This window comes from Giraffa tippelskirchi, chromosome 5, assembly GCF_054371585.1.
Source record: "Giraffa tippelskirchi isolate mGirTip1 chromosome 5, T2T-mGirTip1v1.2.pri, whole genome shotgun sequence".
Lineage (NCBI taxonomy): Eukaryota > Metazoa > Chordata > Mammalia > Artiodactyla > Giraffidae > Giraffa > Giraffa tippelskirchi.
In genome coordinates, this window is record NC_137279.1 from 51,136,378 (window position 1) to 51,152,034 (window position 15,657).

At 45.4% G+C, this 15,657-nt stretch overlaps 1 protein-coding gene and 1 long non-coding RNA gene across 2 annotated transcripts in view; both read right to left on the reverse strand.

Annotated features, from left to right (window-relative positions):
• Positions 1–15,657, reverse strand: part of CNIH3 (cornichon family AMPA receptor auxiliary protein 3) — a 281,577-nt gene that overhangs the window by 217,725 nt on the left and 48,195 nt on the right. The gene's annotated exons all lie outside the window — the stretch shown is intronic.
• Positions 401–9,825, reverse strand: LOC145506589 (uncharacterized). The gene is made up of 2 exons (XR_014054056.1): positions 9,592–9,825; positions 401–1,136 (listed from the first exon to the last, which is right to left on the reverse strand). It is a non-coding gene; the product is annotated as an uncharacterized LOC145506589 (long non-coding RNA).

Genomic DNA, 15,657 nt, shown 5'->3' on the forward strand with positions numbered 1-15,657 from the left:
TCTCCAATCCTCAGCTCAGGCTGAGGTCCTTCGACCAGATTCCTGCATCCAGGACTGGGGGATTAGAAAAAAAGGGGAAGGTTAGGAAGGGTTAAGGAGAGGAAAGAGAGAGGGAAGGGGAGAGAGGTCAATAAAGTCACTTGTTCCTTATCCAGTTGGAGCACTCTGACCAGTTGTCCGCATCAGGAGGAGACCAGGGACAAAAGGGTCCCAGTTGCGGCCGCTGGGTCTGGCCCATCGGCAGGCAAGCTGGTACCCCAAGTGGTCAGGATGTCAGTCGCAGCAAAGAAGAGTCCCCGCCAGAGTCGCCATTTTTTGCAGGAAGGGGGACCCCTTCCAGGGCCCAACACTGGGCTCTTGTCTAACACTCAGAAATGAATTGTTTGAGGAGACACATGTGCTGAAAAACCAAGAGATTTTATTGGGAAAGGGCACCAGGGTAGAGAGCAGTAGGGTAAGGGAACCCACTTATCCTTCAATTAAAAATAAAATTTTTTAAATGTCTTAAATAAAGTATAGCCTTAATATTTACACTATGATTTTCTTTCTGTATCTACCTAAAAATCACTACAGTCAATGAAGAATACCTGTCTTCAGGATGTTAATTTGATAACTTTCCTTCTTTGTAAGAATCCCTGGTTATTAAGTATGTGTTTCCCTGTTGTAAATACTGGACTAGAGCTCCTCAATTTTTTTGTTGTTAACTTTACCTTCCTAGGGTTTATCGTCTGGCTTACAAGGTTCTTTCCCAGAGACAGGAGTAAAGAGAGGCCCACTTCTTACCAGAGAATAAAGATGCCCCATGGGTGACATAAATTCAGAATCAAAGACCCCTGAACAAAAACATTAGATAAATCTAATCTGGTCCTTATGAATTTCAGTGTTCTTTTCCCTGAGAGGTACAGGTGATACTTGGTGATGATTTAGTTGCTAAGTAGGGTCAAACTCTCTGCGACCCCATGGACTGTAGCCCACCAGGCTCCTCTGTTCATGGGATTTCCCAGGCAAGAACACTGGAATGGGTTTCCATTTCCTTCTTCAGGGGATCTTCGTGACCCAGAGATTGAATCCAGGTCTCCTGCATTGGCAGGTGAATTCTTTACCACTGTGATACCAGGGAAGCCCACAGGTGATACCTAGGGAAAGTTTAATAAGAATAATAACACCAATTAGTAGTAGTAGTAGAGCTATTATCATCATTGTCCTAATCAGTAATAACACTAATACTAATAACAAGGCTGCTTTGCTTCCCTCACATAAATCGCAGTCAACAAAGGAAGTCATCAACTTTAGTAAACCGGCACATCCTGTGAATTTTGAAGGGTTTCGCTGAAGTGGGTGTTGAATGCTGGACAGTTGTTTGAAGGTACAGTATATGCATTACAGCTATAAAGTCTCCTGGGCTCACCCCTAGTATCTCCAAACCCAGAGTCAGCCAAGTCTCACAATAATAGTCACAGTAATATGCTGTGTGCTTAGTCGCTCAGTTGTGTCCAACTTTGTGACCCCATGGACAGTAGTCCGCCAGGCTCCTCTAACCATGGAGCTTTTCCAGGCCAGAATACTGGAGAGGGTCACCATTCCATTCTCCAGGGCATCTTTCCAACCCAGGGATCAAACCCAGGTCTTCCACATTGCAGGTGGATTCTTTACCATCTGAGCCACCAGGGAAACCCAATCATAGTAATAACTGCTACTTATTAAGTGCTCACAACATTCAAATGTTGAGCTGAATGGTTACCAACCTTACCTCGTTTGCAAAATAACCCAAGAGGGTAGGTATTACTATTAACTCCTTTTATAAATGTTGGAACTGAGGCTCAAAGTGTTAAAATAACTGACCAAGGTCACATACATGACCCAGCGATTCGACCCTGATCTGCCACGCGTGGATCTTGCAAGACGTGGATGTGAAAAGCGTAGGTTGGACTGAATATGGACCCTGAAGGCTGGCTTCTGGCCCTGCCCAGGCTGCTTTGTATCTCCAAACCTCAGTTTCCTCATGGTAAAATGAGGCCAGGCCTCCCGCCCTGCCTGTGTCACAGTTACTGCAGTGACCAAATGAAAAAGACTGGCTCTGAGGGCAGGTACCACCTCTGTCTTGCATCTCTGGCATTTTGCATTCAATAAATGTTTATGGAAGTAACAATGCATCCAAAGGTGCTTAGGAAGCTGTAGGATATCATCAAGTACAAATGCATGAGACTCCCAAAGCACTAGAGTCTGCAGCCCCCTTTGGTGAGGGCTCACTCTGCCCCCCAGAGTGCTTGTGGATTCATGGCCCAACCTCAGGCCTTCAAACCTGGTGGTCCAGTGGTTAGGACTCCGTGCTTTCACTGCCGAGGGTCAGTTCAATCCCTGGTTGGGGATCTAAGATCTTGAAAGCCTTGGGGTACGGCCAAAAAAGAAGAACACATTTCTCCTCAAAGAGAATCACCTTAGAAGCTGAGGTATCAAATGCCTATTCATGGAAGTACTTCAACCCTCCTGAGGCTGAGATGAGCCCCGCCCCGAACCTGACAAAAACAGTGTGAGTTTATGCATCTTGGTTTATGGGATAAATCAGCTAAATATGTTCCCGGCCTGCCATTTCTGCACACTTCACAAGCTAATGCCCTGAGGACAAGGTTCCCTCTGAAGTCTGTTCAGCATCATGGGAACTCAAGTCTACAGGGTTCGTAGGAGTCACCTTCACCCCACCAGCCTCCACCATTACAGGAAAGCTGAGAGGATCAGGGGGACACACAAGAGACTGAAGTAGCACACAAAACCCAAATATATCCCATTGCCAGAACACTCATATTTTCCCACCACAACACATAGGTTACCCCAGCTCCAGGATCTAGGTGAAATTCTGCCCCTACTTCCACTCTTAAAATAGCTTATCACTTCCCAGGCCCTGAAACAGAAGCCGGGTTGGGAGAGTGGGTGGAGCCATCTGGCTTTCTACCTCAGTCTCCTAAAATACCCCAGGAGGCCCAGAAAGGCCTCAAAGGGGAGAGGGTGTCACCATAGCGCTGCCTGGGGACAGATCATCTAGAAGGGATGCTGCCAGGAAGGCAGAGGCTAAGAAAACATGCTGCAAGGTCTGCAGGCTGCCCCCTCTGTTCAGCGCTGTTCTGTCCGCAGGCACCAAACGGCCCATCAGCTCCTGCCAGGCCGGCCAGGGCCGGGGCCCAGGCACCTGGAGCGGTCTATGGAGACCTCTCCCAGGAGGACCAGGCCCCACTGTCTGGGGTGTGCAAAGGGTTCTTGCAGGCCCAGCCCAAAAGGCCAGAAGCGCATGAGCCTTCACGATAGCACTTTTGCTTTGAAAACTGAGAATCTGCTGTCTGTGGCCTGTGGTGTGAGCTGTGCTCTGAAATACAAGGATGACTAGGACTCCCACCCTCAAAGTTCACATACTCATGGAAAAACCACAGATGGGACCAAATAATAGAGTTGTCATTGCGTATGAACTGAGGCTGCACCATGAAGGGCTTCATGTGCCAAGCTGAAGCATATGGATTATATGTCTACATTTGCGATCTCTAGATTTTGTGGGCTGCAAAAGATGATCCAGAGGGTGAAGGAAGAAAATATTGAATTGTCCACCTATTTATTTTTATATAAATAGACACAAAAATAAGATCTATTAATATTCATATAAGCAACGACTTTCACACCTTCATCAGGTCCACTCATCAGTGATGATCACACATCACTGAGGGTCTCCAGGGATCCTGGGAGCATGTGGACATTGGCGGACAGTGGCAATTTCGTTTCTGGCAGCACCGTGTGACCTACCCCATACAAGCCTAAGTCAGTGGAATTACACAACGGATCAAATTTTTAACTAACCACCCCAAAAAGGGGATAGAGGTTTACGTTTTTTTTATCTAAAAAGAAAATACGGGTTGATGTAATAATGTAAGACCAAGAATATGAATACCAAGAAAAAGGCAACCCTGACCCATTGTTAGCAACAACAATATAATCAGACCTCACACGTCAGCCAGAAAGTTTTTAAATTACCCAGAAGACAATTTGAAATGTAGCTTTACATTTACTGTTGGTAATGAACCTAATCATAAGCATAAATGGTGCCTGAGATATTAGCGAATGATAGTACAGAAACCATAGCAATTAACAAAGCATTTTAAAATATTGCTTGCACTATCTTTAACATGTCTTTTCTGAATTTTTATGCACAATGTGTTGGTACTGTAATGCACGTACAAAATTACAAATAAATGAGTGTACATCTGCTGGGAGTGCACATGCAACCCATTTCACTGCCAACAGTGGGCATTCAAAACACCTTGGAAGTGACTGCTTTAAAAGATGAAATCCAGAGATAGCCTACACCCCCATCCCAACCCCGCTTCTTCCTGAGGACTTCTTTGGCTTTCATACTTAGCAACAGAAGGAAAAGTGTTAAGAAGCAAAGCTAGGCACTGCCATGTTCACAACTTTGTCAAAGACCATCCCAAAGCATAAGACCTACCGGTTTAACCAGACTGTTTCTTTCCGCCATGGCCATGTGCCAGAGAGGAAACAGACCCAGCTAAATTCAGCTCTGCAACTCACAGAGATTTGGGGCAATTCACACCACTTCCATGCATGCAAAATAAAGTTGTTGTACTAGGTGCTTTTATTTTAATGCTAATTTTTTTTTGATGTGGACCATTTTTAAAGTCTTTATTGAATTTGTTACAATGTTTCTTCTGTTTTGTTTCAGTTTTTTGGCTGAGAGGCATGTGGGATTTTAATTCCCAACCAGGGATTGAACCCACACCCCCTGCATTGGAAGGCAAAATCTTAACCACTGGACCACCAGGGAAGTCCCTTGCTGTTCTTTATCTTAATGTGTATTTGAGGAATATTAATTTTCCATTTATGGCCATGGTTTTCTTATAAAAATCAATTCATGTTTATATGAGTGTTAAAATATTAAGCAAGTCATTTAGCAGGAGTGCAGTCTCATATGTCTAAAATTAGAGAGATGGGATGGATGGATGAGGAAACATCGGACTAGATAACCTCTATACAGTACCCAGGTCTGAAACTCAAATATTGTAAAGCTCTTAACAGCAAATAATAGGACCTAGAAAAGTATGTTTCAGTTTAGATTTTCCCCATGTCTTAGTTCATTCAGGCTACTATAACAAAAGCACCACAGACTGAGTGGCTTAAACAACAATTTATTTCTCAGTTTTGGAGGCTGGGACCTCCAAGATCAAGATGAAGGTTTTCAGGTTCTTCTGGCTGAGTCTTCACTTGGTGGAAGGGGCTGGGACCTCTTTCATATGGGCACTAATTCCATTCATGAGGGCTCCACCCTCATGATCTAATCACCTCCCAAAGGCCCCATCTCCTAAAACCATCACATTGGGGATTGCAGCTCAACATACAGATTTCAGGGACACAAACATTCATTCCATAGCACTTGGACACAAAGGACTCTGGCTCTTGATTAAGATGAACAAATGCAAACCAAAGGAGGATGACTGACATGGCCTCTGTGGTGACAGAGCTTCTTTGAGGCAGGGACCCTGATCTCTGAGCCCAAGACCTTCACAGAACCCTCTGGGAATTCCTAATATCTCTGGGCAGCTTTTTGTTTCTTTTTCCAGAAAAACGGAATGGGCAATTCGGTTGTTCTTTTAACAAAGAACATTCTCTGCTATTCTGCTGTGAAATCTATTACAGAAAGAAATGACCAAATCCCAGGAAAAAGAAGACAGCAAACAGACTAATAAAAATGTGAGCTGGCGGCCCTGTCACTCACCCAGGCTCCATCTCCCAGCAGAACCGCGCGGGTTTGGCGCCCCCTACCGTCCCCTTCCTGCCTGTGTCTGCGTCTTGCGTTCTCTGTTCTGTGTCCCCTGAGTCCGGTGTCCTGTGTATCCCATGTTCTGCCAGAGACAGACATCCCCAACCATGGTCGGCGGGAAGAGTCACTGCAAAATGAGCTTGTAACAGTGGAATGAGGGCACAGTCTTGTAAAACTGCATCTGAAACATCAGCGATAAAATCCATGACTGTTAAGAAAATCAAGGGCAGGGATGGTCCAGTAATTAAGACTCTTTGTCTCAATGCAGGGGGCTCGGGTTTGATCCCTGGTCAGGGAATGAGATCTCACATATTACCATTGGCAGAGCCAAATAAAGAATTAATTAGTTAATAAATTCTAAAAGATCAAGTGCAGTGAAGTGGCTTTGCATCCCTGTCCCTCACCACTATAGTGAACTGCTGTGCGATCCGAGTTGACAGCAGAACCTGATAAGTGTTCTCGCTAGACTCTCAGCTAGACTGTCCCAGTGTCACCGGGATATACTGAGAACACAATTCCTGTTGCGCCAGCCCCTGTGTGCCTCTGAACTGAGGCTGGGAGCAGGCCTGAGGCATTTCAAAGATTTCTTCAAGAAATTAATAAACTTCTATACTGAGTTAGGAGACACTGGAAATAACGCAAAAGGTATTTAGGATAGACTAGGAGCAGAGGCCCTGCTCTCAAAGGTTTTCCATCCAGGGGAAAAAAAAAGATAAAAACATAAATGGCTAAATAATACTAATCACCATTTATTGCCAGCCATTTATCATTATGCCCCATGTTAACAATACTGTGAACTGATCATCACCTGGTTACAGATGGGGAAACAGGCTCAAAAAGGCCAAAGGACACCGGTCAGATGTGGTAGAGGCAGTTCTCAATCCCTGGTCCGCCTGACTCCAAACTCCATGCTCTGCACCCCACATCCTCTATGCCTTGATCCTGTCACTCACAGGGGGAAGCCGCAGCCACCCACGCTGGCACACGCGGGCACACACTCGTGGACAGGGCGGGTGCATATCCACCACAGGGTCTCCTCAAGGGTCAGAGGAATATCAATGGGTGGGATGGGAAATATACAAACGTTTCTTTCTTTTCTTTTAAAAAACAAACAAGGTTTAAAACCATGACACGGTGTGTCGTTGGATAAAAATAGCTTTAAATGCTAATAAAAGCGTTAATTGTAAAAAATGTCATTATTTGTTCATTTGGTTGGTGAGTACAGGGCTATTCATGATATCTGTACAGTTCTATATTTTTAAAGAATTTTCCTAGATAATATTTTTCAAGAAGAAGGAAAGACACTGGAAGCGAGTATGAATCCTCCAAGGATCAGAATATGAAATCATGAAAATCAGTCTCTTAGCAATCACATCTGAGCTTGAGCGTGAAACCACAGGTTCAATCCTGGTGGAGAAAGTTCTATTTCACAGCATCTTTCATCTGGGGGCCTCTGAGCACTTCCCAAACACAAATTAATTGCATCTCCTGTCACCTCCGAAAAGATGGAGGAGTATTTTACAGATAGTTAAAGAGAGTCTATGGGAAATGAAGTGTCTTGTCTAACATCCCACTGTGAGATGCACACGGCATTGAGACTAGAGACTTAGAAATTTGACAGGCAGCCCTCTGGCCTCACCACAACTGTGATGGGTCTCCCCAATAAAGATGAACAGGCCACAGTGTCGGCAGCTCCCACAGAACTGACATAGCGTAATGCACCATGCTTTGAAGGAACAGCCCTGACAGAGAGGTCAGCCTTCCTTTCTTCACATGAAGCCTCATCTGAAAATATCCTTCCACACATAAATAGACATCTTTTCCAGGGACAACCCAAACCACATCCTCAGGCTTTTATTTTACATGTCCAGCCCGGCTTTTTTAAGCGCAGGGCCTCTGGTGGAATGAGGCACCTCACCTCCTGTCCTGCGTCCCCTTCTCTCAGCAGACAGGACGTGGCAGGAACAAGGAAGGCCATTGACCTCGGGCCTCCACCACCAGGGGAGGCCTAGTCCGAGCAGAGCCAGTACGGAGGCCACTGGCTCCGGAATCCCCTGTGGAGTCATAGGAAACATCTCTGACGGCTGATCCTGGAACTCATCTCCTCTTACGGCTCCTCTTCCCTGCCTACCTGATCCCCACAGCATCAAGGGCAAGCGATTGGCCGGAACACTGATAAGGTTCTGGTCCTTACCGTCTCAATTGCCTCAATTCTTAGCCTCCTAACCGGCCTCTGTGGCTCCAGACTGCTGAATGCAATAGTCCTGAAGCACCAATCTGACCATGTTGGGCCCCCACTGAAAACACGAGGCCTCCCCACCTGTGGAGGATGGAATCTACACTCCTTCGCACGGGGCAGGGAGCACCTGGCTTCCAACTGAAGCCTCCAGCCTCTCCTGCCTCTGCTCCCCCTTCCCAGAAGCAGAGTCCCCATGGAGAAATTCCCCACAGAGCATCCAGACATGCCATCCATTGGTCAATGAGGAGGGAGGAGTCCGGGGTTTAGAGATCAAGCTTAAGCCAGGGACGGAGGGTGGGCCAGCAGCAAAAAGCCAGGGAAGTGCCAAGCTGCAGACACCACCACTTTTCTCAGGTCTCCCGCCCCATGGCTTCCTGGGTTTGCTCCAGGGAGACACTGACCCAGTCCACTGAAGCTCTGAGGGCGCAACAAGGCCTCAGGACGCTCCTCAGGCCCAGACGCCACCCCGGCAGGCCAGACTGAGGCACTGCCATGACTCCAGCGCTAACACTCCTGGGTGAGGGGAACACAGAGGCACCCAGAGCCTCAGCGCCTGTCTCATTACCTGGGCACCTCACACCCACAGCTTTGGAATCACCTGGTGGCCAAGAAGGAGCCACAGAGGAATCTCTCCTGGGGGACTGACACGATCAGATGGAGGGTTTGCAGAAGACCACTCTGGCAGTTGCATGGAGGTGGGGAGACAATTTGGGAGATGGTGACAAGAGTCTGGGGGGAGATGGCAAGAGCCTGAACTATGCAGGGGCACTGGACTCAGGGAGAAGGGTGCTGGGCTCCAGGGTGGGGTGGTGATATCTGAGGTGGGAGAAGCATGGAGCCAGAACAGATAAAGGGAACCGAGAGGAATACTCATGGCCAATATACCAGCAGTGAAGGGGGTTTTACTTACCCTGATCTTTGCCCAGCAGCAGACACTAAGGGCTACTCTTCCCTTTTAGTATCTGACACATTTTACCTCCAGTTTTTGCTCAAATGCCTAGTTCCACTACTAAACTATAAGTTGGGTGGGTGCTCGGTCGCTCAGTCACATCCAACTCTCTGCAACACAACGGACTGTAGTCCGCCAGGCTCCTCTGACCATGGGATTTTCCAGGCAAGAATACTGGATCAGGTTGCCAGTATTCCTCCTCCAGGGGATCTTCCCAGCCCAAGGATCAAACCAGTGTGTCCTATACCTCCTGCAGTGGCAGGCTGACTCTTTACCATTGAGCCACCTGGGAAGCCCCAAACTATGTTACTTTATGATAAAAAAAAAATCTTGTTGTTGGGAATTCTCTGGTGGTCCAGTGGTTAGGTCTTGGTACTTTCATTGCTGGGGGCTAGGGTTCAATCCCTGGTCGGGGAACTAAGATTCCAAAAGCCACACAGTGTAGCCAAAATAAAATAACTTTGTTTTTTTTTTTTTTTATCTTACTTTATTTATCTTTGAACCCCAGGGTCTAATACTGTACCTCACAGAGAATAAATGTTTAATAAATAAAGTCAGTAAGGTTTCACCGGCATGCAGATTCTTTACCGTTTGAGCCACCAGGGAAGCACCTGGTGCTAAAGCACCTGAAGCAGGGAAAGTGTTAGTCACTCCGTCATGTCTGGCCCCTGGACTGTAGCCCACAGGGCTCCCCCATCCATGGAATTCTCCTGGTAAGTGGCTAGCCATTCCCTTCTCCAGGGGATCTTCCTGACCCAGGGATCGAACCCAAGTCTTCCACATTGCAGGAAGATTCTTTATCATCTAAGCCATCAGGGAAGCCTGCAAGAACAGATACATATAGAATTAGTGAGAGCAGCTGGAAGGTAGAGCTAAGCCATATTTCTAAGAACGCTGAATTAAGTGGATAGTTGCATATTTGATACTGTAATTAATGGGGAGTCATTGAAGTTTTATGAGAAGGACAGTAATTTGATCAGCGCTATGAAAATCCCATGAACAGAGGAGCCAGCTGGCTACAGTCCATAGGGTCACAAAGAGTCAGACATGACTGAGTGACTAACACAATGCTTAGGAAAACCAAACAGGCCAAGATATGTTTAAAAGATTAGAGCAGGGAGGAACTGGAAGTAAGATCAGTCAGAAAGCTGTAGCAATATTTTAGCATGAAGAACTCCTGCCAAGAGTTTCACTCATGGCCTATGGCCCCATTCTATAGAATGCAAGCTAAGTCATTGCTCATTAAGTTGAAAATCACATCCCAGGAATTCCAATTAAGACAGATGCAAATACAGTATGAAGTCCAACTGTGTTAGTTCACATATTTGTCTTTGCTGGGAAAGCCCACTCCTTCAAATGCCAAAGGCATTTACAACTCTCCCAAGTTTCAGCCTGTACCATCTTGGGAGTCTGAAGAGGCCCACATCTGGCTTTAATGACCACTGTCAAAAAAGAAACATGGCTAGAGAGTTAGAAAGGAGGGAAAACCTTGCATCTGGGGGTAAATGGGGAGGGATAGGTTTTATCTCAAACCATCTAGCTTCTATTTTTTAAGACTCTTCATCACCAAATGCACTTTAGGCCTGGATTCTCACAATGCTTACAAATAACAGAAAATAGGGGCTAAAATGGAAACCCATCTCATTTGTTACTTGGCCATGGCAGATGGCCTGCTCCTGACGTTCAAGGAAATGGGCTTTGCTTTCAGAGAGAAGAGCCTATAAACAATGAAGAGCTGTCCAGGATGGGCAGAAATGCTTACCCCTTAGGCACAGATGTCAAACGTGTAAGTGAACTATAAACAACATTCATGGTCTAGTGGGGACCAAGCCTTCATATCTCCACATACAGGCAGGTAGCAAACACTTTCAAATGTGAATGCATATATAACCAGTTGAAGGAGAAGTCTTGACACAAGGTATAAACTTAAACTGGTCCCTCGCACTGATAAGCCTATGAGGTTTCTGCATTCAGTAAGACGCTAACTGGGAAGCAAGATACCAGGTACCTGCTTCTTGCAGACATTTTTGATAAAAGAGCAGGGATGGAATGAATTTGGGGCTCAGACTGTGTTATACTCAAAGCCAGGGGTCCCCAAACTCTGGGCCACAGACCAGTACCAATCTATGGCCTGTTAGGAACCAGGCCGCATAGTAGGAGGTGAGCAGCAGGCAAGCGAGTGAAGTTTCATCGGTATTGACAGCCTCTTCCCATTGTCCTCCCATCGCCCCCAGATGGGACCGTCTAGCTGCAGGAAAACAAGCTCAGGCCTCCCACTGATGCTACATTATGGTGAGTTGTATAATTATTTCATTACATATCACAATGTAATAATAATAGAAAGAGTTTCCCAGGTGGCTCAGTGGTAAAGAATACGACTGCCAATGCAGGAGATACAGGAGACAGGGGTTCAATCCCTGGGTTAGGAAGATCCCCAGGAGGAGGAAATGGCAACCCACTCCAGTATTCTTGCCTGGAGAATCCCACAGATGAGGAGCCTGGCAGGCTACAGTTCGTGTGGTCACAAAGAGTCTGACACAACTGAGAGACTGAGCACACATACACAATAATAATAAAGTGTACAGTAAGTGTAATATGCTTGAATCGTCCCAAAATCATCTCCCCACCACCAGTCCGTGGAAAAACTGTCTTCCAGGAAACTGGTCTCTGGCACCAAAAAGGTTGGGGACCGCTGCTCAGAACATTTTGGTTTGACCATGGACCCTAGTTAACAAATCAGGCTGCAGTCTCTAACATCATGGGAGTCTGAGATATACCAAATATACATGGATTTGACAAACACCTATACAGACTTTATTATATGCCCTGCACTATTTTAATCACTTTAAAAATATTCATTTAATTTAATGCTCATAATAAACCCAAAAATAGGCACTGTTATTATCTTCATTCACTGATGAGAAAACTGAGACACAGAGAGGACATAAGCCTGCCCAGGGTGCCAATGCTGCTAGGTGACAGAGTCAAGATTTGAAATCAAATTCTGCGTCTTAATGCTAACTCCTGGCCTTGTACACACCTCTTTTCTGGGTTGATTAAAACACGATCATTTCCTCTCTAGTCCAATTTTGGGCATAGTCTGATGGCTAAATACATGTAACATTCCACTACAGAAAAAGGTCTAATGTAAAAATAACTAATTCCATTTCCCAAGGATGGCTAAGGCAGGAGGAGAAGTGGATGACAGAAGATGAGATGGTGGGATGGCATCATCGACTCAATAGACATGAGTTTGAGCAAACCCCAGGAGATGGTGAAGGACAGGGAAGCCTGGCGTGCTTCAGTCCATGGAGTTGCAAAAAGTCAGACACAACTGACTGACTGAACAACAAAGGATGGCTGCTGGACATGCCCCTTCTGATCTCACGCTGTTCCCCTAAAAGGGCTAGGTCAGGTTTAATGTCAGGGAAGTCCTCGGAGGTAGGGGTAAGGCAAACCCCACTCTCACTCATCCTCCCCCATGCAAATGCCCCCAGGAGTAACACGCACACTAAAACTCAGTCCACTGAGCAGCGGAGTCGGTGACTGCCAGCAAGCAGATCTGTTACTGCTAGGGCCGGGAGGAGGCAGGAGGGTGTTACAGGGCAGAGAACTGATGCCTGGCAGAGCAGAGGCCAAGCCTGAAGGGAAGGAGCAAAGACAGTCGAGACGGAATGTGCTCGCTTCAGAACTTTGCCCGCAGTGTTTCACATTCCTCTGTTCTCGAACAAAGAGGAGCGGCTGTGTGTGCAGAGGACGGGAATGCAGCCCCTGTCCTAGTGACTCACACCGACACCACTTTGCTGTGGAGTTGTTGTTTGTGTTGAACACCCAGCTGCCTTTGTCACAAAGGAATTCCTTCCCAAGAGATTCACTTGTCCCGAAAGAGTCATTCCCAAAGGATCGTTATAAGTCAAAATTCTATGAGCCAAGATTCCTAAAAATAAACTACCCTAGATCTTGGGCACCAAAATCTTTCTGACTGAGGGCTGGAGAGAGAGTGCATTTTCAAAGTGGCAAACAAGATTAAGCTTAATTTAAGCCAATCACTTCAAGAGAAATAACCAAACTTCTAGTGCCATAAGTCACAGGGATCAAAGTACTACTTCCAGTTAAGGCTTCAACCTGTTCAAGGCACTTTGCATCTGCAGATTTTTTCAGTCATCAACTGAGAGTTCAACTTTGTCCAACACCAACAGTTGGTATGGTGTCAGTATAAGCAATAAATGAAATTAAAGTTCAGAATACGTTCTGCAAAGACAGTGTGACTAAAAGGCACAAACAGTAAGATAAAACGAAATAAGACCTTAGAGTCAAACAGACCTCACTGGATTCTCAATCCTGGCAGCTGTGTAATCTTGGTCAACTTAATTTTCTTGAGCCTGTGCTCCACAACAAAAGAAGCAACTGCAATGAGAAACCCACACACCACAAGGAACAGGAGCCCCCATTCGCTGCAACCAGAGAAAGCCCACACACAGCAATAAAGACCCAGGGCAACCAAAAATAAATAAATAAATCATCAGCCTTCTGGCTTATTTTTCAAATGGGAGGAAAATGTATCCAAGGTTTTTATTGATTAGCCAACACATGTACACCACAATTCATGATATGATGGGAAAACAGAAGATATGCCTGCTTTTAAAGAGCTTAAACTCAAGACAAGGAGACAAAAATGTTGACATTAGGCAATTAGCAACATAAAAGTCATAATAAACCACAACTGAGCACTTACAATGTGGTGAACACATGCAAACTTCAACAACAGGGTATCATCTGATCCACTTAACAACCCAATGAAGTCCTTACTCATTCCCCATTTTCCAGATGAGGAAACAGGCTTGGTAAGATTTAGTTACTTACCCAAGGCCACACAACTCAAATACTGGCTTTGAACTCCATCAATCTAAATCTACAGATAGGACTTAGATACAACTGAGTCTTGTAAATTAAGGGGGAGTTAGACTATGACTCAGCAGTGGCCACAGGACTGGAAAAGGTCAGTTTTCGTTCCAATCCCAAAGAAGGGCAATGCCAAAGAATGTTCAAACTACAGCACAATTGCACTCATCTTACACACTAGCAAAGTAAAGCTTAAAATTCTCCAAGTCAGGCTTCAATAGTACGTGAACCGTGAACTTCCAGATGTTCAAGCTGGATTTAGAAAAGGCAGAGGAACCGGAGATTGAATTGCCAACATCCGGTGGATCAGAAAAAGCAAGAGAGTTCCAGGAAAACATCTACTTCTGCTTTATTGATTATGCTAAAGCCTTTGACTGTGTGGATCACAACAAACTGTGGAAAATTCTTCAAGGGATGGGACTACCAGACCACCTAACCTGCCTCCTGAGAAACCTGTATGCAGGTCAAGAAGCAACAGTTAGAACTGGACATGGAACAACAGACTGGTTCCAAATTGGGAAAGAAGTACATCAAGGCTGTATATTGTCACTCTGCTTATTTACCTTATATGCAGAGTACATGATACGAAATGCTGGGCTGGATGAAGCACAAGCTGGAATCAAGATTGCCAGGAGAAATATAAATAACCTCAGATATGCAGATGACACCACCTTTATGGCAGAAAGTGAAGAGGAATTAAAGAGCCTCTTGATGAAAGAGAAAGAGGAGAGTGAAAAAGCTGGCTTAAAACTCAACATTCAAAAAACTAAGATCATGGCATCCAGTCCCATCACTCCATGTCAAATAGATGGAAAAACAATGGAAACAGTGACAGATTTTATTTTCTTGGGCTCCAAAATCACTGCAGATGGTGACTGCAGCCATGAAATAAAAAGACGCTTGCTCCTTAGAAGAAAAGTTATGACCAACCTAGACAGCATATTAAAAGCAGAGACATTACTTTGCCAACAAAGGTCCATTAGTCAAGGCTATGGTTTTTTCAGTAGTCATGTATGGATGGGAGAGTTGGACTATAAAGAAAGCTGAGCACCAAAGAATGGATGCTTTTGAACTGTAGTGTCAGAGAAGACTCTTGAGAGTTCCTTGGACTCCAAGGATATCAAACCAGTCAATCTTAAAGGAAATCGGTCCTGAATATGCATTGGAAGGACTGATGCTAAAGCTGAAACTCCAAAACTTTGGCCACCTGATGCAAAGAACTGACTCATTAGAAAAGACCCTGATGCTGGGAAAGATAGAAGGCAGGAGAAAAGGGGGACGACAGAGGATAAGATGGTTGGATGGCATCACCAACTCGATGGACATGAGTTTGAGCAAGCTCTGGGAGTTGATGACGGACAAGGAAGTCTGGTGTGCTACAGTCCATGGGGTCGCAAAGAGTTGGACACGACTAAGTGACTGAACTGAAGACTGAAGATTAGTACTCAAGACTTCTTGGAGGAGTTGAGTTGGGCCCCAGAGGAGAATGGGATTTGGACCAGCAGAAGATGCAGAGTGAGTAAATCACAGGAAAAGCCTCCCACTGAAGACTCCAAGGACCACAGAAAGAAAGGGGAAACTTTCTTAAGGGGAAAAGAAACCAGAAAGAGAATTCCTTTACAAAATGCTGCTTGGAACCCAGAATTTCAGCTGGCCTCACACATAAGAATAATGTCCCACATTTTAAACAATGCACTAGAGTTTACAAAATGGTTACACAAAACCTTTGCATTTGATGATGACAAGAGGCAA